Source organism: Pristiophorus japonicus, unplaced genomic scaffold (assembly GCF_044704955.1).
Source record: "Pristiophorus japonicus isolate sPriJap1 unplaced genomic scaffold, sPriJap1.hap1 HAP1_SCAFFOLD_66, whole genome shotgun sequence".
NCBI lineage: Eukaryota > Metazoa > Chordata > Chondrichthyes > Pristiophoridae > Pristiophorus > Pristiophorus japonicus.
The window spans coordinates 934,544-951,440 of NW_027254572.1; the positions used below are offsets into that span (position 1 = coordinate 934,544).

Below are 16,897 nucleotides of genomic sequence, written 5' to 3' on the forward strand. Positions count from 1 at the left end.
CGGTCGACATGTTTCAAATTAAAACGTTTGATTGCGCGCCGTTGTTCACACAGCGTCCAAAAATCCTGGAGATTCCCAGGAGCAAAGTGAAACTCACCGAACTGAGTAAAGTTCATGCATCTCAGATGTGCTCGGCTCAGTGTCTCATTGGACAACCTAAACCCGTGTTTGATTCTGGCCAATTCTTGATCAGTCCATCTTCCGTTCTGCACGCATGAGCTCACCTCCATTGGGATGTGGATACATTCAGCGTCAATCTCAACTTCAACGTGAAACAGACTCTGCCCTTAATATGAGTGCGTCCTGTTTCTCCAGCGCTGAAAAGATGGGAGAAGCTGGCTTTGGATTTAGTCCCTTGGCTGCCGAATTTAAACCGTACAGGAAATCAATCCGGGGTGGGCAAGCTGCTTGGTCTGATTAAAAGGCGTTCAGACCCTACATTCCAGGCATGTTATTGTGTTCTGGCCTCAACATTCGATTCAACGTCTCGGATCATAAGCCGCGCTCATTGTCTGCTAATGGTTCTGCTGTTCCCACTAACACCTGCTCTAGTCCATCCTTTGTTATTTTATTGCCCGCTTACCACCCACTTTGCCTTTTCGCAATGTGCCATTTATTATTCAATCACTCCTACGCTCCACTGTATCACAGACATTCCCTTTTGTCCTTCCTCGCTGCCTATTTTTTTCCAGGCGCTATTTTCGTGGAAGAAATCTGTAAACTTTACATTTTTCTTAAAATATCGGAATGATCATCTGACTGAACGTGAGCCCGGGTTCTTCATCCACAGAATGTTCACGACCAGCTGAGTTTTACAGAATTCTTTGTTTTTGTTCACTGTGTTTCTGTATCGCTTTTAAGGTGATGTCCTGTCTGTCCGAGGTCATTCTCTGTTCTCCAAAATGGTTGCTATCAGTATCGGATCATTATGTATCTGTTTAAAAGGAATGTGCTGTCTGTCCCGGATTTTAAATTACAAATTTCAAAAACTGCCTTTGGAGGTTGCAGGAATTTTAGTTTGTTGGTGTGTTTCTGTAGCGAGGGAGTGTGTGAAAACGTGCTGCGCGATCTTACTGTGCATTTCATGTCATGGGAGAAAAAATGCATTACATGCAACTTGAAGCCACACTGATTTGATTGAACACACATTCGAGGACTGCCTGACAGGAGAAGAATCTGCTGTGGGATTTTGCTGTTCCACATCTGAAAGAAGGCAAATTATATAAGTTAGAAACATAGCGATTTGAGCGAGAGCTTGCGGATGGGCTTTGTGACATGATGAGCTCTTTCCTCCTTATTTTCAAATACAAATCAAATCAAGACAAGACAAGACATGACTGACTGACTGACTTTGTTTATATAAATATATGTATTAATATTTATATATGCGTATATTAACATACATTCCATACTTTTTAACTTTCAAAATAAATGTGCCTTTTCTGTTCTACCGGCACTGGGCTCTATTGCATTTGAGCTCTTTCACAGCACACGCAGCTGCTGTCAGATCCAGCAGAAAGGCACTCGCGACTTTAAAAGATCGCCTTTGTTCCCCACATCTTCGCTCGTGGCTTGTCTTACACCATGGGCTTTCGTGTTTGTGTATTTACTGACTGCACGCCCTGATTTCCAGTGGATTTCAAGCAGTCGCACAGCCTTCGTTCAATCAAAAACATATAGATTAAGAAATAATTATTTCTTTATTGAAATCAAACTAAATTCAATTTTTTGCAATAAAACTGTAAATTTATTTATTTTCTTATTGTGATAAATATATATATGTTTTAAATTGTCTTTTTGTCTGGGTTGATTTTACTTCCCTCCGTCCTTCCTGCCTGTCAATCACCTGTGACTTCAAAAACCGTCCCAGCCCCTCGTGGTCCTGAGATCCGCGCTCACTCACGCACAGCACAATTGCCTTCAGGAATGATAGAAATCCGACTTTAATCTTTTGAAAGGGAAGTGCTGTCCGTGAAGGCCCATTCTACAGCTGTGTAAGATGGATGTGCTTCCTGTCCTGGATCATTCGGTGTCTGTTCAAACGGGATGGTTGTCAGTTCCGGTTCATCAACTGCCCCTTTAAGACGTATTTTCTCATAATCGCGATCATCCTGTATATTTTAAAAGGAGTGTGATTTCAGTTGCGATAACCGATTGTTAAACTGTTGTGTATCAAGCTACATTGACGTTGCCTGTGTCCGTGCACATCCATATCGCAGCGTAACGGTTCATTACTCAAAATATGCCCATATTTTCATAAATCCACTCCTTGAAAGATCCCTTGTCCCAAATTTGCTCTCAGTATAAAAAAAACAACAAATTTCATGCCAGCAGCAGCAGCCGCGTGGCCTAATGGATAAGTCGTCTGACTTCGATTGTAACTGTGATGTTATCAAAAGATTGCAGGTTCGAGTCCTGCCGCGGTCAGCTAACTTGCCGCGTGAAATTTTACATTCTTTATTTTGATTCTGCCTCAAAACCAACCATCTCGTGCAGTCACTCACCGAAAGTAAAGGAAGGCTGTTTGCTTTAAAAAGCTCATGGCACATTTTCATCACTGTCGATCTGGTTGCACGGGCAAAACAAGCGGTGAAGTAGACTTTCGTGCACATTATTTCTGTTTGAATGGAAAAAGTAGGGGATGGATGTCTGACGTTGCAGTAAATAGGAGATAAGGTGACTGAGAAGTTCAGGCAATGGACTGCTGATCCAGTCTGCCCTCAACTTCGTCGTTATTGTGTTAAACCGTTTCCACTCGGTTTTTTTCCGTAATCACATTTAACCTCATTGCCAAATTCACCTTTTACTGACAAGAATGCAGCTCGTTGGTGAAGTAATGTCTCAAGGAATAATCTATTCATCAAAGGGAAAACATGAGCAGGACTATGGAGAGGGGGACGATGGGCCGAATAGCAAACGAAGGTCAGAATCTGAGAGCTAGATCCCTTACTGTCGGCGGCTCGTTGGTCTAGGGGTATGATTCTCGCTTAGGGGTTTTAATAATTGAAATGCGAGAGGTCCCGGGTTCAAATCCCGGACGAGCCCTGACAACTTTTAGTCAAAAAAACACTTCTCAGCCGGTCGACATGTTTCAAATTAAAACGTTTGATTGCGCGCCGTTGTTCACACAGCGTCCAAAAATCCTGGAGATTCCCAGGAGCAAAGTGAAACTCACCGAACTGAGTAAAGTTCATGCATCTCAGATGTGCTCGGCTCAGTGTCTCATTGGACAACCTAAACCCGTGTTTGATTCTGGCCAATTCTTGATCAGTCCATCTTCCGTTCTGCACGCATGAGCTCACCTCCATTGGGATGTGGATACATTCAGCGTCAATCTCAACTTCAACGTGAAACAGACTCTGCCCTTAATATGAGTGCGTCCTGTTTCTCCAGCGCTGAAAAGATGGGAGAAGCTGGCTTTGGATTTAGTCCCTTGGCTGCCGAATTTAAACCGTACAGGAAATCAATCCGGGGTGGGCAAGCTGCCTGGTCTGATTAAAAGGCGTTCAGACCCTACATTCCAGGCATGTTATTGTGTTCTGGCCTCAACATTCGATTCAACGTCTCGGATCATAAGCCGCGCTCATTGTCTGCTAATGGTTCTGCTGTTCCCACTAACACCTGCTCTAGTCCATCCTTTGTTATTTTATTGCCCGCTTACCACCCACTTTGCCTTTTCGCAATGTGCCATTTATTATTCAATCACTCCTACGCTCCACTGTATCACAGACATTCCCTTTTGTCCTTCCTCGCTGCCTATTTTTTTCCAGGCGCTATTTTCGTGGAAGAAATCTGTAAACTTTACATTTTTCTTAAAATGTCGGAATGATCATCTGACTGAACGTGAGCCCGGGTTCTTCATCCACAGAATGTTCACGACCAGCTGAGTTTTACAGAATTCTTTGTTTTTGTTCACTGTGTTTCTGTATCGCTTTTAAGGTGATGTCCTGTCTGTCCGAGGTCATTCTCTGTCTCTCCAAAATGGTTGCTATCAGTATCGGATCATTATGTATCTGTTTAAAAGGAATGTGCTGTCTGTCCCGGATTTTAAATTACAAATTTCAAAAACTGCCTTTGGAGGTTGCAGGAATTTTAGTTTGTTGGTGTGTTTCTGTAGCGAGGGAGTGTGTGCAAACGTGCTGCGCGATCTTACTGTGCATTTCATGTCATGGGAGAAAAAATGCATTACATGCAACTTGAAGCCACACTGATTTGATTGAACACACATTCGAGGACTGCCTGACAGGAGAAGAATCTGCTGTGGGATTTTGCTGTTCCACATCTGAAAGAAGGCAAATTATATAAGTTAGAAACATAGCGATTTGAGCGAGAGCTTGCGGATGGGCTTTGTGACATGATGAGCTCTTTCCTCCTTATTTTCAAATACAAATCAAATCAAGACAAGACAAGACATGACTGACTGACTGACTTTGTTTATATAAATATATGTATTAATATTTATATATGCGTATATTAACATACATTCCATACTTTTTAACTTTCAAAATAAATGTGCCTTTTCTGTTCTACCGGCACTGGGCTCTATTGCATTTGAGCTCTTTCACAGCACACGCAGCTGCTGTCAGATCCAGCAGAAAGGCACTCGCGACTTTAAAAGATCGCCTTTGTTCCCCACATCTTCGCTCGTGGCTTGTCTTACACCATGGGCTTTCGTGTTTGTGTATTTACTGACTGCACGCCCTGATTTCCAGTGGATTTCAAGCAGTCGCACAGCCTTCGTTCAATCAAAAACATATAGATTAAGAAATAATTATTTCTTTATTGAAATCAAACTAAATTCAATTTTTTGCAATAAAACTGTAAATTTATTTATTTTCTTATTGTGATAAATATATATATGTTTTAAATTGTCTTTTTGTCTGGGTTGATTTTACTTCCCTCCGTCCTTCCTGCCTGTCAATCACCTGTGGCTTCAAAAACCGTCCCAGCCCCTCGTGGTCCTGAGATCCGCGCTCACTCACGCACAGCACAATTGCCTTCAGGAATGATAGAAATCCGACTTTAATCTTTTGAAAGGGAAGTGCTGTCCGTGAAGGCCCATTCTACAGCTGTGTAAGATGGATGTGCTTCCTGTCCTGGATCATTCGGTGTCTGTTCAAACGGGATGGTTGTCAGTTCCGGTTCATCAACTGCCCCTTTAAGACGTATTTTCTCATAATCGCGATCATCCTGTATATTTTAAAAGGAGTGTGATTTCAGTTGCGATAACCGATTGTTAAACTGTTGTGTATCAAGCTACATTGACGTTGCCTGTGTCCGTGCACATCCATATCGCAGCGTAACGGTTCATTACTCAAAATATGCCCATATTTTCATAAATCCACTCCTTGAAAGATCCCTTGTCCCAAATTTGCTCTCAGTATAAAAAAAACAACAAATTTCATGCCAGCAGCAGCAGCTGCGTGGCCTAATGGATAAGTCGTCTGACTTCGATTGTAACTGTGATGTTATCAAAAGATTGCAGGTTCGAGTCCTGCCGCGGTCAGCTAACTTGCCGCGTGAAATTTTACATTCTTTATTTTGATTCTGCCTCAAAACCAACCATCTCGTGCAGTCACTCACCGAAAGTAAAGGAAGGCTGTTTGCTTTAAAAAGCTCATGGCACATTTTCATCACTGTCGATCTGGTTGCACGGGCAAAACAAGCGGTGAAGTAGACTTTCGTGCACATTATTTCTGTTTGAATGGAAAAAGTAGGGGATGGATGTCTGACGTTGCAGTAAATAGGAGATAAGGTGACTGAGAAGTTCAGGCAATGGACTGCTGATCCAGTCTGCCCTCAACTTCGTCGTTATTGTGTTAAACCGTTTCCACTCGGTTTTTTTCCGTAATCACATTTAACCTCATTGCCAAATTCACCTTTTACTGACAAGAATGCAGCTCGTTGGTGAAGTAATGTCTCAAGGAATAATCTATTCATCAAAGGGAAAACATGAGCAGGACTATGGAGAGGGGGACGATGGGCCGAATAGCAAACGAAGGTCAGAATCTGAGAGCTAGATCCCTTACTGTCGGCGGCTCGTTGGTCTAGGGGTATGATTCTCGCTTAGGGGTTTTAATAATTGAAATGCGAGATGTCCCGGGTTCAAATCCCGGACGAGCCCTGACAACTTTTAGTCAAAAAAACACTTCTCAGCCGGTCGACATGTTTCAAATTAAAACGTTTGATTGCGCGCCGTTGTTCACACAGCGTCCAAAAATCCTGGAGATTCCCAGGAGCAAAGTGAAACTCACCGAACTGAGTAAAGTTCATGCATCTCAGATGTGCTCGGCTCAGTGTCTCATTGGACAACCTAAACCCGTGTTTGATTCTGGCCAATTCTTGATCAGTCCATCTTCCGTTCTGCACGCATGAGCTCACCTCCATTGGGATGTGGATACATTCAGCGTCAATCTCAACTTCAACGTGAAACAGACTCTGCCCTTAATATGAGTGCGTCCTGTTTCTCCAGCGCTGAAAAGATGGGAGAAGCTGGCTTTGGATTTAGTCCCTTGGCTGCCGAATTTAAACCGTACAGGAAATCAATCCGGGGTGGGCAAGCTGCTTGGTCTGATTAAAAGGCGTTCAGACCCTACATTCCAGGCATGTTATTGTGTTCTGGCCTCAACATTCGATTCAACGTCTCGGATCATAAGCCGCGCTCATTGTCTGCTAATGGTTCTGCTGTTCCCACTAACACCTGCTCTAGTCCATCCTTTGTTATTTTATTGCCCGCTTACCACCCACTTTGCCTTTTCGCAATGTGCCATTTATTATTCAATCACTCCTACGCTCCACTGTATCACAGACATTCCCTTTTGTCCTTCCTCGCTGCCTATTTTTTTCCAGGCGCTATTTTCGTGGAAGAAATCTGTAAACTTTACATTTTTCTTAAAATATCGGAATGATCATCTGACTGAACGTGAGCCCGGGTTCTTCATCCACAGAATGTTCACGACCAGCTGAGTTTTACAGAATTCTTTGTTTTTGTTCACTGTGTTTCTGTATCGCTTTTAAGGTGATGTCCTGTCTGTCCGAGGTCATTCTCTGTTCTCCAAAATGGTTGCTATCAGTATCGGATCATTATGTATCTGTTTAAAAGGAATGTGCTGTCTGTCCCGGATTTTAAATTACAAATTTCAAAAACTGCCTTTGGAGGTTGCAGGAATTTTAGTTTGTTGGTGTGTTTCTGTAGCGAGGGAGTGTGTGCAAACGTGCTGCGCGATCTTACTGTGCATTTCATGTCATGGGAGAAAAAATGCATTACATGCAACTTGAAGCCACACTGATTTGATTGAACACACATTCGAGGACTGCCTGACAGGAGAAGAATCTGCTGTGGGATTTTGCTGTTCCACATCTGAAAGAAGGCAAATTATATAAGTTAGAAACATAGCGATTTGAGCGAGAGCTTGCGGATGGGCTTTGTGACATGATGAGCTCTTTCCTCCTTATTTTCAAATACAAATCAAATCAAGACAAGACAAGACATGACTGACTGACTGACTTTGTTTATATAAATATATGTATTAATATTTATATATGCGTATATTAACATACATTCCATACTTTTTAACTTTCAAAATAAATGTGCCTTTTCTGTTCTACCGGCACTGGGCTCTATTGCATTTGAGCTCTTTCACAGCACACGCAGCTGCTGTCAGATCCAGCAGAAAGGCACTCGCGACTTTAAAAGATCGCCTTTGTTCCCCACATCTTCGCTCGTGGCTTGTCTTACACCATGGGCTTTCGTGTTTGTGTATTTACTGACTGCACGCCCTGATTTCCAGTGGATTTCAAGCAGTCGCACAGCCTTCGTTCAATCAAAAACATATAGATTAAGAAATAATTATTTCTTTATTGAAATCAAACTAAATTCAATTTTTTGCAATAAAACTGTAAATTTATTTATTTTCTTATTGTGATAAATATATATATGTTTTAAATTGTCTTTTTGTCTGGGTTGATTTTACTTCCCTCCGTCCTTCCTGCCTGTCAATCACCTGTGACTTCAAAAACCGTCCCAGCCCCTCGTGGTCCTGAGATCCGCGCTCACTCACGCACAGCACAATTGCCTTCAGGAATGATAGAAATCCGACTTTAATCTTTTGAAAGGGAAGTGCTGTCCGTGAAGGCCCATTCTACAGCTGTGTAAGATGGATGTGCTTCCTGTCCTGGATCATTCGGTGTCTGTTCAAACGGGATGGTTGTCAGTTCCGGTTCATCAACTGCCCCTTTAAGACGTATTTTCTCATAATCGCGATCATCCTGTATATTTTAAAAGGAGTGTGATTTCAGTTGCGATAACCGATTGTTAAACTGTTGTGTATCAAGCTACATTGACGTTGCCTGTGTCCGTGCACATCCATATCGCAGCGTAACGGTTCATTACTCAAAATATGCCCATATTTTCATAAATCCACTCCTTGAAAGATCCCTTGTCCCAAATTTGCTCTCAGTATAAAAAAAACAACAAATTTCATGCCAGCAGCAGCAGCCGCGTGGCCTAATGGATAAGTCGTCTGACTTCGATTGTAACTGTGATGTTATCAAAAGATTGCAGGTTCGAGTCCTGCCGCGGTCAGCTAACTTGCCGCGTGAAATTTTACATTCTTTATTTTGATTCTGCCTCAAAACCAACCATCTCGTGCAGTCACTCACCGAAAGTAAAGGAAGGCTGTTTGCTTTAAAAAGCTCATGGCACATTTTCATCACTGTCGATCTGGTTGCACGGGCAAAACAAGCGGTGAAGTAGACTTTCGTGCACATTATTTCTGTTTGAATGGAAAAAGTAGGGGATGGATGTCTGACGTTGCAGTAAATAGGAGATAAGGTGACTGAGAAGTTCAGGCAATGGACTGCTGATCCAGTCTGCCCTCAACTTCGTCGTTATTGTGTTAAACCGTTTCCACTCGGTTTTTTTCCGTAATCACATTTAACCTCATTGCCAAATTCACCTTTTACTGACAAGAATGCAGCTCGTTGGTGAAGTAATGTCTCAAGGAATAATCTATTCATCAAAGGGAAAACATGAGCAGGACTATGGAGAGGGGGACGATGGGCCGAATAGCAAACGAAGGTCAGAATCTGAGAGCTAGATCCCTTACGGTCGGCGGCTCGTTGGTCTAGGGGTATGATTCTCGCTTAGGGGTTTTAATAATTGAAATGCGAGATGTCCCGGGTTCAAATCCCGGACGAGCCCTGACAACTTTTAGTCAAAAAAACACTTCTCAGCCGGTCGACATGTTTCAAATTAAAACGTTTGATTGCGCGCCGTTGTTCACACAGCGTCCAAAAATCCTGGAGATTCCCAGGAGCAAAGTGAAACTCACCGAACTGAGTAAAGTTCATGCATCTCAGATGTGCTCGGCTCAGTGTCTCATTGGACAACCTAAACCCGTGTTTGATTCTGGCCAATTCTTGATCAGTCCATCTTCCGTTCTGCACGCATGAGCTCACCTCCATTGGGATGTGGATACATTCAGCGTCAATCTCAACTTCAACGTGAAACAGACTCTGCCCTTAATATGAGTGCGTCCTGTTTCTCCAGCGCTGAAAAGATGGGAGAAGCTGGCTTTGGATTTAGTCCCTTGGCTGCCGAATTTAAACCGTACAGGAAATCAATCCGGGGTGGGCAAGCTGCTTGGTCTGATTAAAAGGCGTTCAGACCCTACATTCCAGGCATGTTATTGTGTTCTGGCCTCAACATTCGATTCAACGTCTCGGATCATAAGCCGCGCTCATTGTCTGCTAATGGTTCTGCTGTTCCCACTAACACCTGCTCTAGTCCATCCTTTGTTATTTTATTGCCCGCTTACCACCCACTTTGCCTTTTCGCAATGTGCCATTTATTATTCAATCACTCCTACGCTCCACTGTATCACAGACATTCCCTTTTGTCCTTCCTCGCTGCCTATTTTTTTCCAGGCGCTATTTTCGTGGAAGAAATCTGTAAACTTTACATTTTTCTTAAAATATCGGAATGATCATCTGACTGAACGTGAGCCCGGGTTCTTCATCCACAGAATGTTCACGACCAGCTGAGTTTTACAGAATTCTTTGTTTTTGTTCACTGTGTTTCTGTATCGCTTTTAAGGTGATGTCCTGTCTGTCCGAGGTCATTCTCTGTTCTCCAAAATGGTTGCTATCAGTATCGGATCATTATGTATCTGTTTAAAAGGAATGTGCTGTCTGTCCCGGATTTTAAATTACAAATTTCAAAAACTGCCTTTGGAGGTTGCAGGAATTTTAGTTTGTTGGTGTGTTTCTGTAGCGAGGGAGTGTGTGCAAACGTGCTGCGCGATCTTACTGTGCATTTCATGTCATGGGAGAAAAAATGCATTACATGCAACTTGAAGCCACACTGATTTGATTGAACACACATTCGAGGACTGCCTGACAGGAGAAGAATCTGCTGTGGGATTTTGCTGTTCCACATCTGAAAGAAGGCAAATTATATAAGTTAGAAACATAGCGATTTGAGCGAGAGCTTGCGGATGGGCTTTGTGACATGATGAGCTCTTTCCTCCTTATTTTCAAATACAAATCAAATCAAGACAAGACAAGACATGACTGACTGACTGACTTTGTTTATATAAATATATGTATTAATATTTATATATGCGTATATTAACATACATTCCATACTTTTTAACTTTCAAAATAAATGTGCCTTTTCTGTTCTACCGGCACTGGGCTCTATTGCATTTGAGCTCTTTCACAGCACACGCAGCTGCTGTCAGATCCAGCAGAAAGGCACTCGCGACTTTAAAAGATCGCCTTTGTTCCCCACATCTTCGCTCGTGGCTTGTCTTACACCATGGGCTTTCGTGTTTGTGTATTTACTGACTGCACGCCCTGATTTCCAGTGGATTTCAAGCAGTCGCACAGCCTTCGTTCAATCAAAAACATATAGATTAAGAAATAATTATTTCTTTATTGAAATCAAACTAAATTCAATTTTTTGCAATAAAACTGTAAATTTATTTATTTTCTTATTGTGATAAATATATATATGTTTTAAATTGTCTTTTTGTCTGGGTTGATTTTACTTCCCTCCGTCCTTCCTGCCTGTCAATCACCTGTGACTTCAAAAACCGTCCCAGCCCCTCGTGGTCCTGAGATCCGCGCTCACTCACGCACAGCACAATTGCCTTCAGGAATGATAGAAATCCGACTTTAATCTTTTGAAAGGGAAGTGCTGTCCGTGAAGGCCCATTCTACAGCTGTGTAAGATGGATGTGCTTCCTGTCCTGGATCATTCGGTGTCTGTTCAAACGGGATGGTTGTCAGTTCCGGTTCATCAACTGCCCCTTTAAGACGTATTTTCTCATAATCGCGATCATCCTGTATATTTTAAAAGGAGTGTGATTTCAGTTGCGATAACCGATTGTTAAACTGTTGTGTATCAAGCTACATTGACGTTGCCTGTGTCCGTGCACATCCATATCGCAGCGTAACGGTTCATTACTCAAAATATGCCCATATTTTCATAAATCCACTCCTTGAAAGATCCCTTGTCCCAAATTTGCTCTCAGTATAAAAAAAACAACAAATTTCATGCCAGCAGCAGCAGCCGCGTGGCCTAATGGATAAGTCGTCTGACTTCGATTGTAACTGTGATGTTATCAAAAGATTGCAGGTTCGAGTCCTGCCGCGGTCAGCTAACTTGCCGCGTGAAATTTTACATTCTTTATTTTGATTCTGCCTCAAAACCAACCATCTCGTGCAGTCACTCACCGAAAGTAAAGGAAGGCTGTTTGCTTTAAAAAGCTCATGGCACATTTTCATCACTGTCGATCTGGTTGCACGGGCAAAACAAGCGGTGAAGTAGACTTTCGTGCACATTATTTCTGTTTGAATGGAAAAAGTAGGGGATGGATGTCTGACGTTGCAGTAAATAGGAGATAAGGTGACTGAGAAGTTCAGGCAATGGACTGCTGATCCAGTCTGCCCTCAACTTCGTCGTTATTGTGTTAAACCGTTTCCACTCGGTTTTTTTCCGTAATCACATTTAACCTCATTGCCAAATTCACCTTTTACTGACAAGAATGCAGCTCGTTGGTGAAGTAATGTCTCAAGGAATAATCTATTCATCAAAGGGAAAACATGAGCAGGACTATGGAGAGGGGGACGATGGGCCGAATAGCAAACGAAGGTCAGAATCTGAGAGCTAGATCCCTTACTGTCGGCGGCTCGTTGGTCTAGGGGTATGATTCTCGCTTAGGGGTTTTAATAATTGAAATGCGAGAGGTCCCGGGTTCAAATCCCGGACGAGCCCTGACAACTTTTAGTCAAAAAAACACTTCTCAGCCGGTCGACATGTTTCAAATTAAAACGTTTGATTGCGCGCCGTTGTTCACACAGCGTCCAAAAATCCTGGAGATTCCCAGGAGCAAAGTGAAACTCACCGAACTGAGTAAAGTTCATGCATCTCAGATGTGCTCGGCTCAGTGTCTCATTGGACAACCTAAACCCGTGTTTGATTCTGGCCAATTCTTGATCAGTCCATCTTCCGTTCTGCACGCATGAGCTCACCTCCATTGGGATGTGGATACATTCAGCGTCAATCTCAACTTCAACGTGAAACAGACTCTGCCCTTAATATGAGTGCGTCCTGTTTCTCCAGCGCTGAAAAGATGGGAGAAGCTGGCTTTGGATTTAGTCCCTTGGCTGCCGAATTTAAACCGTACAGGAAATCAATCCGGGGTGGGCAAGCTGCCTGGTCTGATTAAAAGGCGTTCAGACCCTACATTCCAGGCATGTTATTGTGTTCTGGCCTCAACATTCGATTCAACGTCTCGGATCATAAGCCGCGCTCATTGTCTGCTAATGGTTCTGCTGTTCCCACTAACACCTGCTCTAGTCCATCCTTTGTTATTTTATTGCCCGCTTACCACCCACTTTGCCTTTTCGCAATGTGCCATTTATTATTCAATCACTCCTACGCTCCACTGTATCACAGACATTCCCTTTTGTCCTTCCTCGCTGCCTATTTTTTTCCAGGCGCTATTTTCGTGGAAGAAATCTGTAAACTTTACATTTTTCTTAAAATATCGGAATGATCATCTGACTGAACGTGAGCCCGGGTTCTTCATCCACAGAATGTTCACGACCAGCTGAGTTTTACAGAATTCTTTGTTTTTGTTCACTGTGTTTCTGTATCGCTTTTAAGGTGATGTCCTGTCTGTCCGAGGTCATTCTCTGTTCTCCAAAATGGTTGCTATCAGTATCGGATCATTATGTATCTGTTTAAAAGGAATGTGCTGTCTGTCCCGGATTTTAAATTACAAATTTCAAAAACTGCCTTTGGAGGTTGCAGGAATTTGAGTTTGTTGGTGTGTTTCTGTAGCGAGGGAGTGTGTGCAAACGTGCTGCGCGATCTTACTGTGCATTTCATGTCATGGGAGAAAAAATGCATTACATGCAACTTGAAGCCACACTGATTTGATTGAACACACATTCGAGGACTGCCTGACAGGAGAAGAATCTGCTGTGGGATTTTGCTGTTCCACATCTGAAAGAAGGCAAATTATATAAGTTAGAAACATAGCGATTTGAGCGAGAGCTTGCGGATGGGCTTTGTGACATGATGAGCTCTTTCCTCCTTATTTTCAAATACAAATCAAATCAAGACAAGACAAGACATGACTGACTGACTGACTTTGTTTATATAAATATATGTATTAATATTTATATATGCGTATATTAACATACATTCCATACTTTTTAACTTTCAAAATAAATGTGCCTTTTCTGTTCTACCGGCACTGGGCTCTATTGCATTTGAGCTCTTTCACAGCACACGCAGCTGCTGTCAGATCCAGCAGAAAGGCACTCGCGACTTTAAAAGATCGCCTTTGTTCCCCACATCTTCGCTCGTGGCTTGTCTTACACCATGGGCTTTCGTGTTTGTGTATTTACTGACTGCACGCCCTGATTTCCAGTGGATTTCAAGCAGTCGCACAGCCTTCGTTCAATCAAAAACATATAGATTAAGAAATAATTATTTCTTTATTGAAATCAAACTAAATTCAATTTTTTGCAATAAAACTGTAAATTTATTTATTTTCTTATTGTGATAAATATATATATGTTTTAAATTGTCTTTTTATCTGGGTTGATTTTACTTCCCTCCGTCCTTCCTGCCTGTCAATCACCTGTGGCTTCAAAAACCGTCCCAGCCACTCGTGGTCCTGAGATCCGCGCTCACTCACGCACAGCACAATTGCCTTCAGGAATGATAGAAATCCGACTTTAATCTTTTGAAAGGGAAGTGCTGTCCGTGAAGGCCCATTCTACAGCTGTGTAAGATGGATGAGCTTCCTGTCCTGGATCATTCGGTGTCTGTTCAAACGGGATGGTTGTCAGTTCCGGTTCATCAACTGCCCCTTTAAGACGTATTTTCTCATAATCGCGATCATCCTGTATATTTTAAAAGGAGTGTGATTTCAGTTGCGATAACCGATTGTTAAACTGTTGTGTATCAAGCTACATTGACATTGCCTGTGTCCGTGCACATCCATATCGCAGCGTAACGGTTCATTACTCAAAATATGCCCATATTTTCATAAATCCACTCCTTGAAAGATCCCTTGTCCCAAATTTGCTCTCAGTATAAAAAAAACAACAAATTTCATGCCAGCCGCAGCAGCCGCGTGGCCTAATGGATAAGTCGTCTGACTTCCATTGTAACTGTGATGTTATCAAAAGATTGCAGGTTCGAGTCCTGCCGCGGTCAGCTAACTTGCCGCGTGAAATTTTACATTCTTTATTTTGATTCTGCCTCAAAACCAACCATCTCGTGCAGTCACTCACCGAAAGTAAAGGAAGGCTGTTTGCTTTAAAAAGCTCATGGCACATTTTCATCACTGTCGATCTGGTTGCACGGGCAAAACAAGCGGTGAAGTAGACTTTCGTGCACATTATTTCTGTTTGAATGGAAAAAGTAGGGGATGGATGTCTGACGTTGCAGTAAATAGGAGATATGGTGACTGAGAAGTTCAGGCAATGGACTGCTGATCCAGTCTGCCCTCAACTTCGTCGTTATTGTGTTAAACCGTTTCCACTCGGTTTTTTTCCGTAATCACATTTAACCTCATTGCCAAATTCACCTTTTACTGGCAAGAATGCAGCTCGTTGGTGAAGTAATGTCTCAAAAATAATCTATTCATCAAAGGGAAAACATGAGCAGGACTATGGAGAGGGGGACGATGGGCCGAATAGCAAACGAAGGTCAGAATCTGAGAGCTAGCTCCCTTACTGTCGGCGGCTCGTTGGTCTAGGGGTATGATTCTCGCTTAGGGGTTTTAATAATTGAAATGCGAGAGGTCCCGGGTTCAAATCCCGGACGAGCCCTGACAACTTTTAGTCAAAAAAACACTTCTCAGCCGGTCGACATGTTTCAAATTAAAACGTTTGATTGCGCGCCGTTGTTCACACAGCGTCCAAAAATTCTGGAGATTCCCAGGAGCAAAGTGAAACTCACCGAACTGAGTAAAGTTCATGCATCTCAGATGTGCTCGGCTCAGTGTCTCATTGGACAACCTAAACCCGTGTTTGATTCTGGCCAATTCTTGATCAGTCCATCTTCCGTTCTGCACGCATGAGCTCACCTCCATTGGGATATGGATACATTCAGCGTCAATCTCAACTTCAACGTGAAACAGACTCTGCCCTTAATATGAGTGCGTCCTGTTTCTCCAGCGCTGAAAAGATGGGAGAAGCTGGCTTTGGATTTAGTCCCTTGGCTGCCGAATTTAAACCGTACAGGAAATCAATCCGGGGTGGGCAAGCTGCCTGGTCTGATTAAAAGGCGTTCAGACCCTACATTCCAGGCATGTTATTGTGTTCTGGCCTCAACATTCGATTCAACGTCTCGGATCATAAGCCGCGCTCATTGTCTGCTAATGGTTCCGCTGTTCCCACTAACACCTGCTCTAGTCCATCCTTTGTTATTTTATTGCCCGCTTACCACCCACTTTGCCTTTTCGCATTGTGCCATTTATTATTCAATCACTCCTACGCTCCACTGTATCACAGACATTCCCTTTTGTCCTTCCTCGCTGCCTATTTTTTTCCAGGCGCTATTTTCGTGGAAGAAAACTGTAAACTTTACATTTTTCTTAAAATATCGGAATGATCATCTGACTGAACGTGAGCCCGGGTTCTTCATCCACAGAATGTTCACGACCAGCTGAGTTTTACAGAATTCTTTGTTTTTGTTCACTGTGTTTCTGTATCGCTTTTAAGGTGATGTCCTGTCTGTCCGAGGTCAATCTCTGTCTCTCCAAAATGGTTGCTATCAGTATCGGATCATTATGTATCTGTTTGAAAGGAATGTGCTGTCTGTCCCGGATTTTAAATTACAAATTTCAAAAACTGCCTTTGGAGGTTGCAGGAATTTTAGTTTGTTGGTGTGTTTTTGTAACGAGGGAGTGTGTGCAAACGTGCTGCGCGATCTTACTGTGCATTTCATGTCATGGGAGAAAAAATGCATCACATGCAACTTGAGGCCACACTGATTTGATTGAACACACATTCGAGGACTGCCTGACAGGAGAAGAATCTGCTGTGGGATTTTGCTGTTCCACATCTGAAAGAAGGCAAATTATATAAGTTAGAAACATAGCGATTTGAGCGAGAGCTTGCGGATGGGCTTTGTGACATGATGAGCTCTTTCCTCCTTATTTTCAAATACAAATCAAATCAAGACAAGACAAGACATGACTGACTGACTGACTTTGTTTATATAAATATATGTATTAATATTTATATATGCGTATATTAACATACATTCCATACTTTTTAACTTTCAAAATAAATGTGCCTTTTCTGTTCTACCGGCACTGGGCTCTATTGCATTTGAGCTCTTTCACAGCACACGCAGCTGCTGTCA

The 16,897-nt window shown here is 42.6% G+C and overlaps 5 non-coding genes across 5 annotated transcripts; all 5 read left to right on the forward strand.

Annotated features, from left to right (window-relative positions):
- The first annotated feature begins 2,957 nt into the window (after window positions 1-2,957).
- trnap-agg (transfer RNA proline (anticodon AGG)) lies at window positions 2,958-3,045 on the forward strand. The gene is given in 2 exon segments: window positions 2,958-2,993; window positions 3,010-3,045. It is a non-coding gene; the product is annotated as a tRNA-Pro (tRNA).
- A 2,991-nt stretch (window positions 3,046-6,036) lies between these two features.
- trnap-agg (transfer RNA proline (anticodon AGG)) lies at window positions 6,037-6,124 on the forward strand. Its single transcript is given in 2 exon segments — window positions 6,037-6,072; window positions 6,089-6,124. It is a non-coding gene; the product is annotated as a tRNA-Pro (tRNA).
- A 2,990-nt stretch (window positions 6,125-9,114) lies between these two features.
- trnap-agg (transfer RNA proline (anticodon AGG)) lies at window positions 9,115-9,202 on the forward strand. Its single transcript is given in 2 exon segments — window positions 9,115-9,150; window positions 9,167-9,202. It is a non-coding gene; the product is annotated as a tRNA-Pro (tRNA).
- Window positions 9,203-12,192: 2,990 nt separating this feature from the next.
- Window positions 12,193-12,280, forward strand: trnap-agg (transfer RNA proline (anticodon AGG)). The gene is given in 2 exon segments: window positions 12,193-12,228; window positions 12,245-12,280. It is a non-coding gene; the product is annotated as a tRNA-Pro (tRNA).
- A 2,989-nt stretch (window positions 12,281-15,269) lies between these two features.
- Window positions 15,270-15,357, forward strand: trnap-agg (transfer RNA proline (anticodon AGG)). The gene is given in 2 exon segments: window positions 15,270-15,305; window positions 15,322-15,357. It is a non-coding gene; the product is annotated as a tRNA-Pro (tRNA).
- The last annotated feature ends 1,540 nt before the right edge of the window (window positions 15,358-16,897 follow it).